This window comes from Procambarus clarkii, chromosome 21 (genome assembly GCF_040958095.1).
Source record: "Procambarus clarkii isolate CNS0578487 chromosome 21, FALCON_Pclarkii_2.0, whole genome shotgun sequence".
NCBI lineage: Eukaryota > Metazoa > Arthropoda > Malacostraca > Decapoda > Cambaridae > Procambarus > Procambarus clarkii.
Window position 1 is genome coordinate 27,829,331 of NC_091170.1, and position 22,942 is coordinate 27,852,272.

The 22,942-nt window shown below is 40.7% G+C and overlaps 2 protein-coding genes and 1 non-coding gene across 3 annotated transcripts in view; 1 reads left to right on the forward strand and 2 right to left on the reverse strand.

The window, feature by feature from the left end:
- The window catches only part of LOC123748238 (uncharacterized), a 121,943-nt gene that overhangs the window by 72,390 nt on the left and 26,611 nt on the right, over positions 1–22,942 (reverse strand). The gene's annotated exons all lie outside the window — the stretch shown is intronic.
- Positions 1–22,942, forward strand: part of LOC138367224 (mucin-21-like) — a 75,883-nt gene that overhangs the window by 33,282 nt on the left and 19,659 nt on the right. The gene's annotated exons all lie outside the window — the stretch shown is intronic.
- On the reverse strand, positions 3,057–3,129 carry TRNAT-AGU (transfer RNA threonine (anticodon AGU)). The gene has a single exon. It is a non-coding gene; the product is annotated as a tRNA-Thr (tRNA).

Genomic DNA, 22,942 nt, shown 5'->3' on the forward strand with positions numbered 1-22,942 from the left:
ATATATATATATATATATATATATATATATAATATATATATATATATATATATATATATATATATATATATATATATATATATATATATATATATATATATATATATATATATATATAAAACCTAGAAGGGGTACCACCTCTGGTGCAAGTGTAGGGACACATAACCTCGGAGAAGAAAATAAAGAAAATATATATATATATATTCTTCAACAAGAGGAAGAACGTTTTGGAACACCACAGATAATGTAGTAAGAAGCAGAAGTTGCACCCTCTGCTAGAAAAAATATTGATGTTTCACGGAAACAAGAAATAAGTGCATAGAAAGTGAAATGCTATAAACAAGCATCTTTAAGGCTCAAGTTATATTCCATAACCTCTGTGAAGATTATGATACAAGATGAGCTACGGCAAAAGATTCTTTGTAATCACCATTGTGCAAGAGAACGTCACTAACAGAACCGGCATTACGGAAAGTGGAGCTGACGATCAGTAATTAGAGAGCACTGTATGAACATTAGAGGCCCTCGACGGCTCTCTAATATCTTCCAAGCAGCATATGAAATATAGTAAGAACAAACGTGGGTGTTCAAGAAAATATTTGGAACGTTCCTACAAAAAGTGCTGACCAACCGGGTTGTAGTGGATGTGTGGGTTTACAGCTAGCAAGCAACAGCCTGTTGGACCAAGAGATAACAAGTCAAGCCAGGCCTGGCAGGAAGAGCCAAATAATAAGGGCCCACTCCAGGTATACAGAGTTCCAGGTATCCATGTATACACCAGAGATTTAATAAATCATCCAACAGAGACGGTTAAAATCATTTAGGATAATATAAGTGAGGTGAATGCTAAGAAGAACTAGACAGGTTGCATTTCTTCGAAACAAGTTAAGCAAAAGTTCCCAGGAGGATGAGTAAACTTTACAGATTCGACAACGGCAAGATATGTGAGCCAAATAAATGGAAACTCTGAGACACATTGTCGCAAAATACGTGGAGCTTGTTATTTGAGACTGTCAAACTTTTTCTTTTACTCAACCAGTCTACTTCAGTTCTCTCTGGGTTTCTTTAATGTCATTTAGAAGTAAGACTCTAATAGCTTCGTTAGAAATGTTCTACATTTAGTGGGCCATGCTGATGCTTAGATAGGGTAATTAACAAGGATAGGTAATTAGATAGGATAGGGCAAGCCTGGACGACTGTACCATTCCTCTGGACAGGAATGAAATTATGGAACAAGGTTACGAAGAAGAAATTAAGAAATGTTACTCAATCCCCTGGAAGATAAGGGATGGAAAGCCATACATGCAGGAGGCGAGGTTATTCTTTCCTGTTGATACTTAAATTCAAAGTAATATTTTTTCTAAGTACTCCAAGAGCCGTCTACTTGTGTCTCTCTCCAGTACCTCTCAGGGTCAGCCTCTCACTCACACTAGTCTTTAATTCACTTGCTCTTGCCATTCTCCTTTCGTATATCAGCGAATGTTAATTCATGACAAAATTCAAGCCTTTATATGCAGATAAAGTCCATTCTAGCGGTAAGGAAGTAAATTTTTTGAGTTTCTGAACATTAAAAGTACAAAAATTACTTCTATCTGCAGCTTCCACTAGTTTTTATCTCCATGCCTCTTCTCTCTCCAGGTGCATGTGTGTGTTTGTGAAAGGGGGGATGAAATGGGTGTTTGTGTGTGTGTGGAGGGGGGGGGGGGATGGGGGCATGTGTTTGTGTTTGAGTATAAACCAGCATTCAGAATCTTATTAACTACACATGAACAAAAATGAACGGTGTACTCAGCAAACTGACTCATTGTGTACACGTAATTGACTTTCTTTGAGTTTCTGTTTTGACTGCATATTTCCCAGAATCAGACAATGTTAAGGCTATATTAATATATTCATTTAATATTTGATTACCTAACTTCATGATATGATTACGTGGATTTGAAAAATTCAGTCGAAATAAATTCAATGAACTTAACTGTTCACTATTCCATGCTGTTCATTCCGTTGATTACTGACGTTGATGGTGAGTATTGTTGTTGATGTTGCCTCGGTGTTGATGGATAGTTGCTGGGGAATTGTTGTTGATTGTTAGTTGTTAGGTATAGTTCTTCATGGTTAGTTGTTGGGTATTGTTGTTAATGGTGTATTTGTGGGTACTAATATGTTATTGATGATGGTGTTGATGCTGTTGTTATTGATGATCCTGTTGCTGTTATTGATGCTGATGCTGCTGTGAATAAGCCTCCATAGCTTATTTAGCTCTGTCATATCTACGCTTAAAGCTGTAAGTGAAGGTTTTTGATTTGGTTTTGGTCTTTCGATTAAGCTAATGTTTTGTTGTTGTTACTGATGTCTTTGTTTTTGTCCCTGCATCGTTTGGTGGTGGTGTTTGTTGATGCAGCTGTCGGTTATGGTGTCGTAGCCGCAGTTGCTGGTGGTTTTGAAGTTACTGCTGCATTTGCTGCTGTTACTTGATGCTACTGTTGCTACTGTTGCTGCGGCTACTGTTGTGGCGGCTCCGTGTAGCACATATCCAGAAGTCTCCGTGAACAGTATTCCGATAATTACAAGGAAGAATAACGCAGTATTGACCACATCATGCAGTACATGATCTGTATTCCGACCCTTGCAAGCAAGAAAAGCACTCTATTGACCCCAACAAGCTGGAGCCTTGACAGTAACGGATAATGAAGGGGTAACCTTCGGCCTGATGAGGTCATTACGCTCATTCCCCTCCGCTGAATATCTTTATTTTCGACCAACTTGTTTTCAGTTCTTGTAAACTAACTGCATGGTAAACCCACTCACACACACGCACACACGCACACACACACTCACACACACGCACACACGCACACACACACTCACACACACACACACACACCTTCAGGTTACCTTCCGATGATTTCGGGGCTTAGCGTCCCTGCGGCCCGGTCCACGACCTGGCCTCCTCGTTGCTGGACTGGTCAACCAGGCTGTTGGACGCGACTGCTCGCAGCCTGGCGTATGAGTCACAGCCTGGTTGATCGGGTATCAAAAGAATAAATTTTAGTGACTGCCTTCAGAGAGGATCGAACTCTCGGCCTCTGGTTTACTAGACCAGCGCTCTATCCACTGAGCTATGAAGGCTCCCACGCACATTCATACTCACACACACACACTCATATTCATATATATACACACACACACACACACACACACACACACACACACACACACACACACACACACACACACACACACACACACACTCACATTCAAACACTCACATTCATTCACACACACATTCACATTCATGCACACATACATTCACATTCAAACACTCACACATACATTCACATTTTTACACACACACACACACACACACACACACACACACACACACACACACACAAACACACACAGACACGCGCGCGCGCACATATTCAGAGGTATATATGGAAAGGCCAGGTTGACTGTGTCCATCACTTGTCCCGTCATATCCTTCTGACATCTATTAATTTTCATCCTGTTGTTCGTCACTGTTTTATCTATCGACTTACTGGTTCTCATGCACCAGTTTCTTTCTCCCCTCTCACTCTCGTCGCTTCCCTCATCCACCCATATGTTGCTCCACACTACTAATAACCCGCTCACATAAAACAAATGTAAGACTTTGAAACATAAAACCCATTATGCTTTTGCCTGTTTATCGGCAGGCGTCTTGTGGCAAGTCGTACCTATGTTCTCCAAATGGTTTTTCATTATTCATGAATTAATTTTGCTACAAGGTAGCTGACGGCATACTAACTCCCTCCTGTTGTGAAAATTGCTACTACATTGACCCTTTTTCCAGCTGTTAGGTATATATCTCTCTCTTTTCCAGTAAAGCAGACTCATAGACTGCTGGAAATCCCACTGATCAAGTATTGCTTTGTTTTATGTGTGGGATATTGGTTTATATACTGGAAATCTAGCGTGCAATTGGTACACACGTTGGCTATGTATTAGGATAATGTTACAAATATTGGTTATCTAAACGGATTTTGATACAAACACAGATTAATTAGCAGGTGATTAGTGCAGATGCTTGCTATCTAGATAGCTCTTGGTACACATAATGGTTACTGAGCAGTCTACTGGAACACATGCTGACCACCTAGCAGATTATTGATACACATATCGGCTAACTAGGTGACCCTTGGTACACACATATTGCGTTTCTGGGCGGCCACTCAAGTATTTACTGGCACTCCCGTGGGCCGTAGAGCTACACAAGGGTTCCAATATTCGTAACGATGGCCACTGTCTTTTACACTGACCACGATGGCGAATATTAATTCAGTTTTAGTAAAGCTTTTCCAGATTTTCTTTTATATATCTCCGTGCGCGTGTTTCTATTTATCTATATCTTTATTGATAAATTTTGTTGATCTACTTGAAAATGAAACTATAATAGCCGCGTCCGCTGTCATTTGGACAGCTGACAGATCTTACAGTAGGTGACGTCTGGAAGGGAATCGAAGATTTTACTCAGGAGAGAAGCAAAAGTAGAGGCGGTGGACGGAAGTTAAAATATTCCCGTCTCGAGGCGAGGAAGGTGACGAGATAGGACCTGCGGAGTCCCATTATGTCTCTCAGCAACAGACATAAATCCAATCATCTCGTTGCGTTCTCACTGATGGGCGAGGATGCAGCCATATTATTCCTGAGCCATGAAGCGCGCGCCCCCCGAAGTCCAGGAGCGAAACCTCATAAGGATAACCGCGTTTCGTCACTTTTGGAATGGATGGGGTTCTCTCTACTTTGTGCCTCTTCCCTCCCATTTCCATCTCACCTTCCATTCTCTTTCATTCCTTTCCAGTCCATTTTCTACTTCCGGGTCCACTTTCCATTTATCTATCCCTTCTCCTCTTCCTGGCTTTGTCAAGTCTTCCATTCAGCAAGAATTCTCAAAAGTGCTCGGTGGAGGATTTGTCTGTGGAAACGAAGAGCTGTAGAATAGCCAGAGCGGGAGTGTTGTGGATTGCTCACTGGACTCAGGTCCCTGCTTGGCTCCTCTGCATAGTAAGTGAGTTCTATTTCAGCCGAATGAAGTTGGGATTTTTTTCCTCTATTGGTCCTGCAGAAACGATCACAAGCAGGTAGATGCTCCTTTAAAAGCACGTAGAGATAATCCATCCGCAAATACACACACACACACACACGCACACACACACACACACACACACACACACACACACACACACACACACACACACACACACACACACACACACACACACACATGTCTGCCCCCCCTCACCCTTGCTGTGAGAAGCCGTGACAAATCCCACAGCAAACGTCGCCCGCCAACTGGAGGGTGAAACGTTAATGACATCATCAGTGAAAACGTTATCCTGTGATGAACGTTTATTGCGGCTTCCTCGCCTGTTACGGGCAAGACAGTGCTTCTCTCCTCTTAGTGGGCTTCTATTTCTGTTTTGTCAGTTTCTTCAGATTCCCGTTTATTTGTTTTATGATGATAAAGTGCAGTGTTATCTGTCCGTCTGTCTGTCTTTCTGTATGTCTGTCTGTCTGTCTGTCTCTCTATCTCTCTCTCTCTCTTTCTCTAATCACAGCCAACCGGCTCCTTTGATCTCTCCGCTTAAGTCAGCCGCTGGCCGCCAGATGGCTCTCTTGCGTCAGGCTCCATGGTGGGATGGGTCTGGCTAGAGTCTGTTATTAGAGCGCCTTGTGTCTGCTGAATGCCGGCTCCACAGTAGCTGGCTTAGCGCAGGGAAGGTTGGTGTGGTGGGAAGCTGCGGTGAGGTGATTACTGCTGCTGTAGATAGCATGGACTGCGATTGCTAGAAGTGGCAGTTTGGTTGTTACAGTTTCTATAGGTGATAGTGAGGTGTGTACCGTAGCAAGTGGTGGAGGCTACAGTTATTTAGGTAGCAGTGAGGTGGTTACAGTAGGTGTAGGCAACACAGAGGCAGCTGCAGTGGGTGGAGGTAACGATAGTTAAACGCAACAACTGTGTATGACACTGTTACACTAACTGGAAAGGAACAGCAAGTTAGTCACAGCCATACACTAACTGCCCAAACGGTTACAACCACACTTGCTCCAGCAACTATAACAACGCTCATCACAACGCAAACGCAGCACTAATAACGCGTTCTCAAAAATGCCTTCTGGCGACAGTCATCGCTCCCTAAACGACCACTCACACTTAACACTTTCCTCCCCCCCCCACTAACGACCACTCACACGCAACTGTCACCTCCCCCATAACGACCACTCACAAACAACAGTCACCTTCCCCACAACGACCGTACTGTCTCCGCCACTTCCTCAGGGTTTCCTTCCAAGCAATAACCTTCTCTTAATTACATTAGCATAGCAATAAGAAGGAGCTTAGAGCTGCTTAACGCTCGCATTAGTTACAGCATCTTTGCAACTTGAGAATATCGGGATCCTCACTCTCACGTGATTATGGTAAATGAGCCTTTTACTCTTGCAAAATTATGACCAACAATGGTGTGATTTTATAATTGTTTCAAGGCGGAAGATATCTTATTAATTATTGGTAAATAAGCCATTTATCTTGATCGAATTATTCTTATAAATCATTTTATCATTATTATATTATTCCTTCGGGTAAATCTTTCTTCTTGCACTAACTTATCTCTCAACATCGATTACTAATTTATTTTTCAATATTTGTTTTCCCCTCGTTCTCTCTCTCTCTCTCTCTCTCTCTCAGTTTAGATGTAATTCTGCAACATTTTTCTCTGTTCTTATACGTGGTTTCTTTCTTACTTATGAGTTGCTTCTGACTTTGTTACATTTTCTTGTTTATAGACAACATAACTTAAAATATAAAACCTAAACAACAAATATTACCAAACAAAAGGTTTGAATTTACGCTTTTTAATGAACTAATTGAATTATTTCTACGAAGTTTTTTAGGTTTTATGTGTCAACTTTTATGGATATTTTGACTGAATCATTTATCGCAGCTTCGTTTTTTTGTGCTGTATAAATAAATGGTCTTTTTCTTTGGTTAATTAGTGAAGTATAATACGTTTAACTATCGAAATTGAGAGATAATTGCAGTTTGAGGTGAAATTGTTAACAAACTAGGCAGTTCAGCAATCAAATTTTTTTTTTTTTTTAGAGCTTAGGTGAAATTCATTCTTGGCGTCGAAATGGAATCATTGTTTCAGATCAGTGAGAAACTGTCTTCATGATTCTAAAGTATTCGTATTGCCGCTCTCAAGTTTGCCAGAAAGTCCGTTCTTGGCTGAACTTAAGTAATTAACGATCCAACTTTGGCTTCAACGAGTGCTGTGACGACTGAACTTTCTGGCCTCCATGTGACCTCCGGTTATTTATGATGACCCTTGAATGACCTCTCCACCAATCACAATTTGGCTACGTCTACTGATGTTAAATTCTATTTTCTGACATTTTTGTCAGCTGCGAAAATTACTTTCCAACGATTTCGCCCTCGATCTGGAAAATATTTCAGCTTTTTCCCCATCACTGAACATTTTATAAAATTACTCATATTTTGGTAAAATATTAAGAATTTTTATAATTTGTGAAATACGACATATGACTAATATAATCTTGTAAATGAAATGAATCAATTTCTTATGCTTGTTATATCATCCCCCTCCCTCCCCACTCCCGCCTGATAGCTGGGTGGACAGCGCTTCGGATTCGTAGTCCTAAGGTTCCGGGTTCGATCCCCGGTGGAGGCGGAGACAGATGGGCAAAATGTTTAGTTCACCCTGATGCCCCTGTTATCAAGCAGTAAATAGGTACCTGGTAGTTAGACAGCTACTACAGGCTGCTTCCTGGGCGGGGGGGGGGGGGAGGTAAGAAAAAGGAGGCCTGGTCGAGGACCGGGCCGGGTGAACGCTAAGCCCCGAAATCCTCTCAAGATAACCTCAAGATAATCCCCACCACCTCTCTCTCTCTCACCCTCCTCTATCAATTCTCTTCTACCATTTCTCCCTTCAAAATGCAATATAGTCATAATGGCTAGGAGCTTTCTCCTCATAGTTCACTTCTCTCCCTACGTTTCGGAATATTTTATTGCAATGAGTTTGCCTCGTAACTTTAGATTAAGATCAGGATAATCCGAGCCCAGAAGTTCATATTAAGATAAAGCAAATTGGGTGGTATTGAATATGAGGGTTGCATTCAACACTATATGATTCACAGAGAACTAGATGGAAACTTGGGGGGGATGGATGTTTCACAAGGATATCAGGAAGAACTTCTTCCATGTTAGAGTTGAAACTGAGTGGAATGAATTTGATGAAGTGGTTACACACACACACACACACACACACACACACACACACACACACACACACACACACACACACAATCGGAACAACCCACAGGTGTTATCAACCAACACAACGTGTTGACTCAACAATTACTCGTGCTGGCTGTCTCTACTTAAGACACTCCAAAGGGTCATTAGTGCTTATTGCTCCCTCAGTGAATCATCAGCACCCGTCATCAGCTTTGCGTCACGCAACACTACTCAACAAGTATACACTTATAATTTATAAGTGATATTAAGCACAATAATAACGAAATTGCACTGAAAAAAAAAATCACTCAACCCTAGTCCTCCACTTAATACACATGACTGAAAATGAGAAATGTTGAAATACCACAAAACTCAGAAAATTAATCAGAATACATAGGCAATTACACAACAATTTTTTTTTGTCTTTTATATAAAACTAAGTTAAAAAAAAACTGATATTAACGCCGGTGTCCGTGATTAAGGCGGCTCATTAGCAATATCGTTATCTTAATGTAATCACCTGACAGGCAAGAATCTTAATTTCCTGAAAATTTGACCGAGATAACTAAGAGGAAAAAAGGTGAAATTTCCCCTGACGCCAGAGCGGGGAGAGGTGGATGGAGGCGAGTGGTGGGAATATTGATTCCCTCGGGTAAGATGGTGTGCGGGCGGGGCATTGTGGCGAATGATGTGGTGGTGAGACATGCTAGGTGGAGTGGTGGAGCATGGTACGTGTTTAGGTGGGGAGGGGTGGAGCATGGTACGTGTTTAGGTGGGGAGTGGTGGAGCATGGCACGTGTTTAGGTGGGGAGGGGTGGAGCATGGTACTTGTTTAGGTGGGGAGTGGTGGAGCATGGCACACTGTGTTTAGGTGGGGAGTGGTGGAGCATGGCACACTGTGTTTAGGTGGGGAGTGGTGGAGCATGGCACACTGTGTTTAGGTGGGGAGTGGTGGAGAATGGCTCTGAATTACAGAGTCACTGCAATTTGGCGTCTCCCACACGGTGTCACTGCAATTTGGCGTCTACCATACGGTGTCACTGCAATTTGGCGGCTACCCTACGGTGTCACTGCAATTTGGCGTCTCCCACACGGTGTCACTGCAATTTGGCGTCTCCCACACGGTGTCACTGCAATTTGGCGGCTACCACACGGAGTCACTGGGCGCAAATGAGAGGATGATATACTTGACATCCTCATTGGTGCTATCGGCCAGGCCAGACCTCCCTACTCACACTCTCCTTCAAGTGGTATGGCGGGTGTTTTCTCCGGTATATTGAGTATACTCCGGTATGCTGAGTATATTCCAGTATACTAAGTATACTCTACACACACTTATTCAAATTTGTAAATATTCACATGCATGTGCACACACGAGCACATATATACATACACAACCATTCATTAACCCACACTCACGTTCATATGCACCTATGTGTGTGTGTATGAATGCAATAATAAAAAAACACAGATACGTGTACATACACGTATATATAAAGACACACACACACACACACACACACACACACACACACACACACACACACACACACACACACACACACACACAGGGCCTTGCAGACTAATTGACACCACTCGAGGGTCGTAGTCCACGCCCGGGTTCGATTCCCGGCTGAGGCAGAAACAAACGGGCAGATTCTTACACCTGTTACACCTGTTCACTTAGCATTAAATGATAAGTTCTTTCACTAAAAAATTCTTTCTAATGTCTTTGTGGCTCATTTGGGTACCTGGTAATTTCAACAGCTGCTACGGGCTGCTTCTTGGGGTGTGTAACAAAAAGAAGGCCTGGTCGAGGACCGGGCCGCGGGTACGCTAAGCCCCGAAATCATTTCAAGATAACTTCAGCTCTGATGTATGCACGCTAACTTCACCCTTTTGTCAACTTCCCTTTATGAGTGTGTCATTGTATATATATGACACACTTATAACTGATATATAATCAGTGGTTTCTTTGTCTTATTTATGAGGAATTAACTGTATTATGTATTTCAATAAATGTGCAGTAAATAATTGGTTGATAGCAAAAAATTACGGAAAATAGCCAGGAAGAAAGGGTGAACAGATTGCTGAAAATAGAAACAAATATTGGAAGAAATAACAAAAAAGCTCAGCAATACACACTGGGCAAATATGAGAGTGAATCCCTCGGATTATCAGGTCGATGGAGTGTTGATTCTGCCATCAGCCTCCCTCCAATATTACATCATACCTCCAAAATATACCAGAGCGGCGTACTACACTGTTCTGTGCTGGGAACCGACAATGTGAATAAATTCTTACTATTTTTGCTCTGCCTCTCTGAGAGTATGGAATTACTTCGCATCTCTCGTGTCCACCGTTGGGAAATATAATGCAGACAGGGAGAAAATGCGGAGCTATTTATAATACTAAATTATGCAAGGGAAGTATGATAGGAAGGATGGGCAATATTTCCCCCACTTGTACTAGCTCTGCTTTCTTCTCGGTGTTGGAGGGGGAAATGGATACTTATTATTGTCTGTGTCGGGTGTAAATAAACACTTCTCTGTGTGAATAATACACACAATAGACACACACGTAAATAGACACTTCTATTATCTGTGTGTCGGGTGTAAATAGACACTTCTCTTCTTTCTGTGTCAAACGTAAATAGACACTTCTATTATCTGTGTGTTAAGTGTAAATAGACACTTCTTTTCTATATGTGTCGGATGTGATTCATAGAAGCTTCTCTCTTGATGAGTAGAACCAAGGTGGACGGCTTGCAAGGTGTCAGTGGCGCCTTGAAGGACGTAAATGGACGTCTCGCAGGACGTAAATGGATTCCTGGACGTCTCTCCTTGGCAGAGGTAAAGTGCCACGCGTGCATTCAGCGTGTCATGTGTCGTAACAACGCGCTTTACTAATGAGTGTTTGCTTCTGGTCCTCTGCACTCTTCCTGGGTCGAAAGGACTTGAAAATTAAACAAAACTAAACACATAAAAACATAACAAACACACGAATAGTGGAGAAAACCACTTGCCAGTTTGTAAAGACACGCGTACAGACATGAGTCCAACACACACAACAAACACAATCAAGTATTGCATACATCTTCAAGTGACTCAAGACTTTAAGCACTTTAAGCAGGTATCATGCGATTACTATTAATATATTCTTAAGTAACTGTTAAGACTGAGTTTGATGAGTGGTATTCAGTATTACTTCTATTCTGCTCAAAATGTGATATCAATTCTCTTTTGTTTTCTTTTACCTTATGTATTACCTGGAGTTTATAGCACCGTTAGCGTAGGTTTAAGTTTAATAAACAAAACAAGAAACACATTCGTTTCCTACTGATGCAATGTATTAAAATATGCATTGATAGTAATTCAAACCTAAACCTATAGTTGAATTCTACATCTATAAGTCTTAATATACTTTCTAAGAGTCTAATCTTAAAAGACAGAAAGCCTTAACGTCATTTCTCTTATTAGGGTGAAAATAGCATGAGTGTACTGAACACTTTAGGCCACTGTAACCTTGTGATGGAGTTGATGTAATGAAGGAGTTTATGATTCACTGAAAACCTTCGATCTAAGTTCAAACAATGTGTATGCATGCATGTGTGTGTGTGTGTGTGTGTGTGTGTGTGTGTGTGTGTGTGTGTGTGTGTGTGTGTGTGTGTGTGTATGTGTGTGTGTGTGTGTGTGGAGTTTGTATTACTACAAAAATAAGAATGATGTGGCAGTAATGATGTGTTTCGAACTGACTCTTGTAATAATGTAGGGATTACGAAGTTCAGTTACACATACACAAACAGGCTAAACAAGCACACAGACACACACACGAATGTAGCCGCAATAAGGGTGATAGAAACTGGTGAGCATAAGGGCAGCTCTCGGCTCAATAGGTAGGTGTTCATGCATCACATTCGTGGGACTAGTTCTAGAGAAGGCAGCCTTAATGATACACGCTGAGTAGCGAACGAAAATTAATTGAATAAGATGTACGCAACACCGATGGGAAAAGAGAATAGAGAGAGAGAAGATATTAAAGATATTAATAACTATTATTGGAATTAACAGCGTAGACAATAAAACAATATTTACAATGAACGCTAATGGAACAAGGACATTAATGGAAGATAGAGACACAGACACATCACAGGGATTTAATAAAGTTTTTAATTGTATGGATAGACAATGAAACGAGCGGAAGGAAGTGGTATAAAATCAAAACTCCATTTAATTGAAAACTTGATACGATTGGAGATATATTGATAAAAAATTACTACAGGAGACAACCAGCGGTTGGAAACCCGGGGGTTGAAGAGCTAAAGCTCGATCCTGAAACCTCAAGTTAGTGAGTACGCAACGCAACCTCCCGAAACTATGTGATGGTATATTGAGATTCCAGTATGTTGGAATGGTAGTACTCCTATAATGTTATACTGGTATACAGGTATGCCTGTAACTGGAATGCTGGGGTGCCTTTTTTAATGTCCACATTTCATTATTCGCGTATTCTCTTTTTTTCGAAAACAACTCAGTAATCAATAACTTTTTATCCTTTTTGATCAACATTTTAGGTTCCTCTACGACCAATCTTTGTATTGCTTCACTTTTTAAATCTTATGACACTTGATAGTATAATATTCCTTCTTCATAATGATTTCAGATCAACTTTTCCTGTTGCTTTGTTATCAACATTTTTCTCTTACTTCGGTATCAATAGTTTATACTGGTGAATCATGGCACCCAATACCTTCATCCAGCGTTGCTCACTTAATCGTTTCCTCATCCGTTCCTCATGTTCTCCTCATGCATCCTCTTATCCCTTAGGCGCTCTCATGACTCTTCACTAAGAGATCAGCTTCACTCAACATGAAGAATGATCACAGAAAGCTTTCATCACACTCTCATTTCTACCTGATTCTTTTTCTCTCTTGGCTTTGTTTCGTCCCAGTGTTTTATCTCCTGCTGCTTCCTCTCATTGCTTCTTTGTATCATTGTTCGTCCTCTTACTCCATGTGTTTCTTATTTTAATCCTGCCTAATCTTTTCAATTCCTATCCTTGTTCTTATTTGTCCTCTTGTTCTCCTTTCTCTTCTTTACTTCTCTTATCCTCTTCTGTCTCCTCCATCTCTTTTCAGCATATGCGTCGTGAACAACTTTCCCGTCACTCTGAACGGAGTTGCTTTCCTTTGCTATATCTCCTTCTCGCTCTCTCCATCCCTCTTAACATCGTAGTCCTATTCCCCTGCCCTTTCTCGCGCTCCCCCCCCCCCATACGCCACCCACATTCCCTCACAATCCCCACTCCTCACCCCTATCCACCTCCCCCCCCACCCAACAACAGCACTCCATGTGATTGCGTGACCTAAACCAGTCCTTTTACCTCAATTATATCCTCAGTCTTTCTACTTCATCTTTTCCATCGCAATCTACTATTTTTATTCTTTCTTTTTCCTTTTTCCCCTTTTCAATTTCATATTCTTATTTATCGTGGTCGCGTTTCTTTTTCATCTCTTCCTCCTCCTCCTCCTCCTCCTCCTCTTCTTCTTCTTCTTCTTTCTCCTCATTCGGCTTCTAATTTATTTATTTCCTTCTCTTTCGCTACCTTCCGTGATTCGCATGAATCTCTAATATCAGAGACGCCTGGAGGGAGGTCGGGATGGTTCCCCTTCATCAAACTAAACTGTGAATTAGGCGAGTGGAAATTTGCTCTGAGTGATTGGTTGGTTGATTGTTTGGCTAATTGGTTGGTTGATTTATTGGTTGAATGGTGATTGTTCTCCTGTTGGATAATTTTGTTTGCATTCAACTTATTTAACTGATTATTTGAGTTGGTTAATTGATTGATTGAATAAGTGCTTGACACTTTGACTTGTTGATTGACTTGTTGCTTAGTTTATAATAGGAACTGACATTTTGAACCAAATAGTATTCTTATATTTTTATTTTCATACAGTTGACAGTCTAAAGCAGACTGTTTAAGCTATCCTTAATATGATGTAAGACTTAATACTTCACAACAATAATCTGTAGAACAGATATTATACAATTTGCGAAATTAATCAGTATTCTTATCTATAGTGATATCTGCGTTGTATTATTTGTGTATTTCATCTATTCAATGACTGCCTCTAAACATGTTTTTCATTTATTACATTATATCTTTCTCAATGCAAACACATGAATTATCTGATTACCTAAATGCTTAACTTATTATGGTTTTCTCCTCGTTTAATATTTGATAAGCAAAAAAATTGAGAAAGTTCGGTATGCTTTACTGTACAATTGAATATTTTAAGCATTTGATTGGGAAACTATAATGCCCCTCATTTAACGTAGACTGCAAAGCTCCCTAGTCATAAAACGTCAACATTGAATCTTGGCCTTTCCTCATTAAAATCTCTAGTGTCGTAAACTTTTTCGGTTTAGAAATCGCAAAATTGTCTCATTAACAATGAATACAATGACTTTTGAACGGTCACGGTTGGTCGAGTGGTTAAGGTACCGTGTACGCCAGTTGCATAGTGCTCCTGGCTGTCTGGGTTCGAACCTTTCTGGGGTGTGGAGTTATCAGTTGCATATTGACTTGGGGACTATTCAAGTTTGTTCGCATATTATATATATATTGCATATATATATATATATATTGATGAACTCTTTCGTCCCGACCAGGATTGGTAACCCCGCCGGCCGGGATTACCCTGGCATACAGGATACCGTCTCCACTTCCCCAGTGATCATCTAAATGTCTGAAGGGAAATTATAGCTATTTTCTACTACCCAGTAAAAGAAAAAGTCAAAATTTGTTTACATTGTGTAATTCCTTAGTTACGGTAACTGCAAATCAAGTATTTGACTTAAGACGTGAAAAAATGTGAGCAGTCTAATGTAAATTGAGCTTTCTATTCAGTCACATTCGGGGAAAAAAAAAATTCATTCGTAAGAGTGCTGTTGGATCTTCTTTCAATGAACACAAAATTCACCTTTTAATGTTTTCATATATGAAAATATTAACATTGTTTTCAGCGAATAAGAACATTGGTGGAGAAAAAGTAGAATATTGATTGTGAATAAAAATAATATTACAGACCAATAACAAGAATATCATAGACGAATAAAAATATTATTGCCAGCAAATGAGAATATAACTGACGAATATGGAGAAAATTGTCCGTTAACCAATACAATATTGCCAGCCAATCGGGAGTCGGAGAACCAGAACGTCTGTATTACACTGAATAAAATCTTGTTATCTCGTAATTTTTGTTAGAAATTACACAAATGGGCCTCGTAATTGGATTCTTCAAGCGATATGTTCATGGAAAAATTATGGACCAAATATACACAATCTAAAATGAAAACCGAAGATATTGGTCGTTCAATATTATAATTAAATTTAAAGTTAGGACTAGATAAATGATACTGTTATCCATAGCTGATTTCCGAGGGGAGTTGGAAAAATGTTTTCAATCTAAGGCGTATCTGATCACAGTTATTTTTACAACTGAAACCTAAGCTTATGGCAGCTCAAACCTAAGCTTGAGTTAACTTACACCGAATCTTGCAGCATTATTGCGACAGCTTACTGACGTTGAAAACGCTGACGAGAATGGGTTGCCATTGATAGCTCCTACTCTTCCGACAGTGCCAGTTGTCATCCTTCCACTACTCGCACCACTCCACTGCTTGCAACACGTCTTGATGACCCAGTACCAGAGCGCAACACTGTACCGCTGAATGTTTCCCTTAACACTCATGGTATTCAATAGTTCAGGTGCCCTATGTTTCCTCTGAATGAAGGTCGTTTGTACATAGAATTGTTCGCCAGGTTATTTATAGTTGTATTAAATCCTTTCAACCTCACCCCAAACTTAATTTACCCACATTCAACCTATTCTATCCCATACCAGGGAGGAATTGGTAGGTAGACCCAACTTAACGTAAACTAACCAAACCTAATCGAGCATAATGCGGTATAATCCACATTTTTAACACATAAATTGTTACATGTGAAACGACAGTGTACAATTTTGAACATAATTTCGTCACACAAGGTCATGCGTTGATGAGTAGTCAAATTCGCATTTGCAATTACCTGTTTTATAAAAAGAACACAAATGGAATTGTTGGGAGATGGTCCCTTGCCACCAAGGACATGTCGAATCTGCATTGGTATACACGAGAGAGTGTGTGTGTATGTGTGTGTGTGTGTGTGTGTGTGTGTGTGTGTGTGTGTGTGTGTGTGTGTGTGTGTGTGTGTGTGTGTGTGTGTGTGTGTGTGTGCGCGCGCTGGTGGGTGAGTTGTTCTATGTGATTCTCTAGGCTCTATCGCAGCTGAAGAGAGAATTTTAATTATCACAAGCCACTCCTTCCCTCACCTTGTGCCCCAACCTCGCCATTCTTGTTCCTTTTCCACATAATCGCCTCTAACTCTGTCATTAGAGCGATTTTAATCACCGTGATGCGTCCACTGTTAATCTGCACTAAATATTTTTCCGTGACCTCTAACGTCATGTGGCATCAATTCCTTGTGTCGAGGGTCATTAACGTGATTACTGAAAATCTAATCAGTGGATATTGATGTTTATTCTGCAGGTGGGGGTTGGGTTGTTGTGGCTCGGGTGACGTACTAGTGGACAAGGTAGGGCAGGGTAGTGGTGGTGTCTTGGGAGTGGGGTAAATTTGAAGCAGCTTTAAGAATGCAGTCGATAACAGTTTGGCAAACATTTAGTGATTAAATTAATCCAAGCGTTTCTATTAAAATCAGATTTGAATTGTACATTTGAGAGATTTTATTATATTAAACGTTGCTCCGTAAAGGGATAAGTAGAATGCTCTTGTGTAAATTGAGTTCCAGCTTCTGGTTACTGGATTTAGAGATACCTTCGTCCTGACGAGTCAATATTTCGAACTTCCAGGTGTCCAGCTGTCGGTCTCCCACTCATAATACATCACCTTTCCTTGTCCACTTTGACTGGAACACTGATGATCTTGTATGTCGTGATCACGTTTCCTCAAGTTTTTCTCTATTAGTCGCTCTACCGTCCATCCCAAGTGGTTGTGTACTAATACTGAGTGAGTGAAAAACGATAGAACACTGATGCACGCGAACACACACACACACACACACACACACACACACACACACACACACACACACACACACACACACACACACACACACACACACACACACACATACAAGACAGAAGAGTAAATGGAGACATGATCACTACCTACAAAATTCTCAGAGGAATTCACAGGGTTGATAAAGATAAACTTTTTAACAAGGGTGGTACGCGAACAAGGGGGACACAGGTGGAGACTGAGTACCCAAATGAGCCCCAGGGACGTTAGAACGAACTTTTTCAGTGTCAGAGTAGTTAACAGAGGGCATGCATTAAGTGGTGATGTGATGGAGGCTGATTCCATACACCGTTTCAAATGTAGATATGATAGAGCCCAGTAGGCTCAGGAATCTGTACATCAGTTAATTGATGATTGAGAGGCGGGTTTAAAGAGCCAGAGCTCAACCCTCGCAAGCACAAATAGGTGAGGTGAGGTGGGTGAGTACAGAATTTTTTCAATGAAGAATTCCAAGGATTTCAACACATCCCCACAGGCGAGAAGAAACAAATATTTACATTGGAAAAAGAGTTTTATAAATGATGACGTTGGAATGTGTCCCTTAAATGCCCCTGGCCATTGGATACAGGCATGGCCAGTGTGGGGCAGGGCCGGGTATGGGGCAAGGTCTGGCATGGGGCAAGGCCTGGCATGGGGCAAGGCCGGGTATGTGGCGGGGCCGGGTAGAAGGCAAAGCAGTGCATGCTGAAGTATGTTTTGCTGGTCAAGTTCCTCGCTATATACAGAGAGAAAGAGGATTATATATATATATTATATATATAATATATATTATATATATTATATAATATATATTATATATTATATATTATATATATATATATATATATATATATATATATATATATATATATATATATATATGTTGGAGAGCCTAAAGAAAATTAATGTTGAGGTGGAAATATTGGTCACTATGTTGAGAGGATGGTATGATTGGAGCTCAAGGAAGGACTATGTTGAGTTCAGGGTATGTTGAAGCGTATGTTGAGAGCCATATTGATAGGAAGGTATGATGGAGAACATGCAGGTGGGAGAGAATGTTGGTTATCAAATAAGTATCAGCAATGTTGGATGGAAGATAAGTGAGATTGGTAGTATGATGGAATGTTTTGGGTTGAGAATATACTAAAAAAGAAAGGGTGAGTATGTTGGTGCGAGAGTATGTTTGGAAATATATACAGAGTCGTCGATTCTTCGGCTCCTGAAGCACTGTGTGATGCCTCTTCTCTCATTCTCTTCTTCTAGACAATACTTTGATCTTTAGCCCTTTTGCTTTCAGCAATCGCTGATACCCCCCCCCTCTCTCTCTCTCTCTCTTTGTCTCTCTGTCTCTCTCTCTCTCTCTCTCTCTCTCTTTCCCTCCCTCCTCAACTCTCATTATGACACATTAGGTAACAATTTACCTAGAGTGAAGGCCTGAAAGAGACTCTCACATACGCCAAATCAGGCCATTGTGTTGGGCGTCCAGCTGCTATTGCGTATTGTTCTGGCCTCGACTATCATCAGTTTTTTTATGCTGTTATTATTTTCCAGTGAGATGCGCAGGAACATGATGTGTTGGTGTGGTGGAGTGTGATGATGTGGTGGTGTGGTGGAGTGTGATGATGTGGTGGTGTGGTGGAGTGTGGTGATGTGGTGGTGTGGTGGAGTGTGGTGATGTGGTGGTGTGGTGGAGTGTGGTGATGTGGTGGTGTGGTGTTGTGGTGGAGTGTGGTGTTGTGATGATGTGTTGGTGTGATGATGCGATGGTCTAGGGGAGTGTGGAGGTGTGTGGTAGTGTAGTGGAGTTTGTGGTAGTATTGTGGAGTGTGTGGTAGTGTAGTGCAGTGTGTGGTAGTGTAGTGGAGGGTGTGGTAGTACTGAGGAGTGTGTGGTATTGCAGTGGGGTGTGTGGTTGTTAGGTAGAATCTGTGGTAGAATGGATGAGTGTGTGGTTGCTTAGGCTTAGTGAAGCACGGATGAATATCCAAGGATCGATTCTCTATCATGTTTTCTTAAAGTATCATAATAAGTTGCTTTAATTATTATGATAATAGTAACAACAATAATAAAATAACAATTATAATAATAATAAGAAGAATAAGAATAAGAAGATTTTAAATAATCTAAATATTAAAATACGGCTTTTAAAAAAATAATAATAAAAATAATAAAATACTAATTATTTTCATAATACAAAACGAATAATTAAATACTTAGAATAATAAATAACAAACCATTAATAAAATATCAGAAATGGTTGATTTTGGTTCACTCCCAACATCCCTTCACATATAATCGAGTCAAAATTAAAAAAAATATTGTTTTTATCAGCTTAAAAAAGTGCATTGCCAGGGAACAGTCGAGCTGTCATGGCTAGAAAACTATTTCTCTTTTTATTTCCATTCCACCGGCCTGTGTTAGGGCTGGACCTTTGTGCTCAAGTTGTCCATATCTCAGGACCAGCCCCGTGCTGTTTGGGCTGGAACTGAATCAGATGCAAATAAACATGTTAACATTTTTAACAATTATCTGTTTTTCGGTCTATGTTTGTCTGCCTGTCTGTCTGTATGCTTACCTATTTGTGTATTGCCTTTCTGTCTGAATGTGTGCTTGTCTATCTGTATGCTTGAGTGTCTATCTCTCGTGTGTGAAAGGACACACTGAAAGTTGAAGGGACGAGAGGGGGTGCGAGAGGAGGAGGCCCTTTGAGCATGTGTTTGTAGTCTCAACATTCCGCTCTGTGAATGTTGGGATGACGGTCGTGTGTTTGTGAGATGGAGCGCTAGATGCACCGATGTGTGTACCGGAGTGTCGACTGATACACAGATGGGGGATAGGTGAGTGTAGCTGACATTCATATACGTACATGTATATTATACACATGGATGGGTGACAAAAAGCTGATAGAGATTCATTTTTACTCATTAAAGTTAATGAAGTAAATCAGCATTGTTAACGCTCCGATTTTTGTTATGGCTATAATCCGGCAGCATAGATAAGTTTGTCACCCTCAGTGTCCACAGAGCGAGAGCCCTAACGGGTCAGGTAGCTGGCAGGTCTGGATGCCTCACTAAACGAGTGACGAGGCCAAATCATCTGAATGGTTATTTATGAACCAGTGGGGATTTCACGACAATCACGTGTGGCAATCATTTGACAATCCGGCTGCAGCCGCTCATATCCATCCTAACGCCATGGCTCCCGCAAGCTGCGACCATCACCACAGAAATCCATATTCCCATATGTTGTCATCTCACATTCGTTAGTTTTCACCAACATATAAAGATATTTTCTCACAAGTATATTATTGCATAGTTAGGCCTAGGGCACACTAGCTTAGATGATTTGGTTCGGATTAATTGGCTTGAAATGACAGAAATTGGGTGAATGCCGTTTTTAATTGAATAGAACAAAAAACTGAGGAATGAGCCTTTGTGAACGACAGCAGCTTGGGAGAGTATAGCCTGAAAATGCCTTGGAATATTTGCCAGCGAGTTTGTTTTCTCTACAAATCCTGCACGATTTTGTTGATTTCGAAAACAATTAGTCATTGCAATAGTTTAACATATGCACGTGCTCGGTAAGTTCTGACACATAATGAGGAAGGAAAGAACCTATTTCAAGGGCGGCAACTGAGTTTGTTTCGTGTTTTTTATTTTTTATTAAAAAATAATCGCTAAAATTTTGAAAATATTTCAGATTGCTGAATGACATTCCAGTGCCACATTCAGATTAAAACTCCTCACAAAGGCAATCCGATCTATTATAAATATAGAGATTTATTCCATTTCTCGTTACTTCGTGAAGTTGAAGATGTTCAATATGAGTTGCTACAAGGGATTTAGTGTTATATATCTGGACATCCCTCGAGGCCCACCTGATATCCCTCGAGGCCCACCTGATATCCATCGAGGCTCGCCTTACATTCCCCCTTCCTACCCCCCACTCCCCCCCCCCTCGGCAGCCAACAGTCAAGTATCTCACCTGATTACAGGAAAAATATGATAGTTTTAATTAGTTTTTATTTTACGAACATCAGAGTACTAAGTGCTATACTACACAAAGAAAAAAGAGAAACAAAAATTAAAAATACTCCGAGAATAATTTATGACATTGCAAAATTAATCCAGGGCTGGGGTTGCAATGGCATTGGGTGAAAAGGCACTCATTCCATTTTCAATATTTACACACAGAAAGACATTCTAATTTATTGATAAAGATACAACATTTCTCGCTCTCGCTCACACATAATAAAAAAGAAACTGCAACAAGTCTGACACAACCAGCGACATATCAAGCTTCTTCATATTCGTATTCTGACAAGCATCCAAACACAGGCAGACTTGCACACAAACACAGACAAACACGTCTCTCATTATAAGCTGGCTACGCTCCTCTTCCAGCGAGATATGAAGCGGCTCGCCAATAGAATCCCTCGCAATATAAATACAGGTTCGTTATAAATATGGATTATTATTTGTTAAGCCAAATTAAAATTGCTCTGAATACTACTGATGTATATATTTTTTACCATTAAATGCTTGGAATGACAATTGATGTTCATTTGGTTTATTTAGTTCCTGCGACGCTTGTCATGAAAACATTCATTGTTTACTAATTTTAAACGGAATGACATTTGACACTCATTCATTGGTGGGAGCTAGATGTGTGTGTGTGTGTGTGTATTCACCTAGTTGTGTTTGCGGGGGTTGAGCTTTGCTCATTCGGCCCGCCTCTCAACTGTCAATCAACTGTTTACTAACTACTTTTTTTTCTCTCTACACCACACACACGCCCTTGAAAGCAGCCCGTGACAGCTGACTAACTTCAAGGTACCTACTTACTGCTAAGTAACAGGAGCATTCAGGGTGAAAGAAACTTTGCCCATTTGTTTCTGCCTGGTGCGGGAATCGAACCCGCGCCACAGAATTACGAGTCCTGTGCGCTATCCACCAGGCTACCAGGCCCCCAGGGCCTGTGTGTGTGTGTGTGTCTGTGTGTGTGTGTGTGTGTGTGTGTGTGTGTGTGTGTGTGTGTGTGTGTGTGTGTGTGTGTGTGTGTGTGTATGTGTGTGTGTGTGTGTGTGTGTGTTCACGCGTGCATTTTTATTTTCATGTGTGTTTATATGTTTTTATGTGTGACATCTGAGGCATACACCCTAGACCCACACTGAGACATTTCCGCGTGACTTCGTGAATCCAAGACTTTCTGAAACACATACCCATGACCTGAGGCACATATCCAAGACTTCCTCAGACTTACCAAAGATCTCCTGAGACATAAATGTATACATATTTCAACCCCCATCATATATATATTTTCAATCCCATCAGTCCTTCTGATGGGACTGTGGGGGCTGATGGAACAGTGGAGACCACACCGTACTCGGTGGGTAGACTTTCAACCAAACTGAAATTGGCAACTTGGGTGAAACAAAAAAGAGGAAGACATGTAGACAGAAAGAAACTTTTGATGAAAATTATGTGACGCCTGGATAGAAAACAGTCCATTCCTTAAT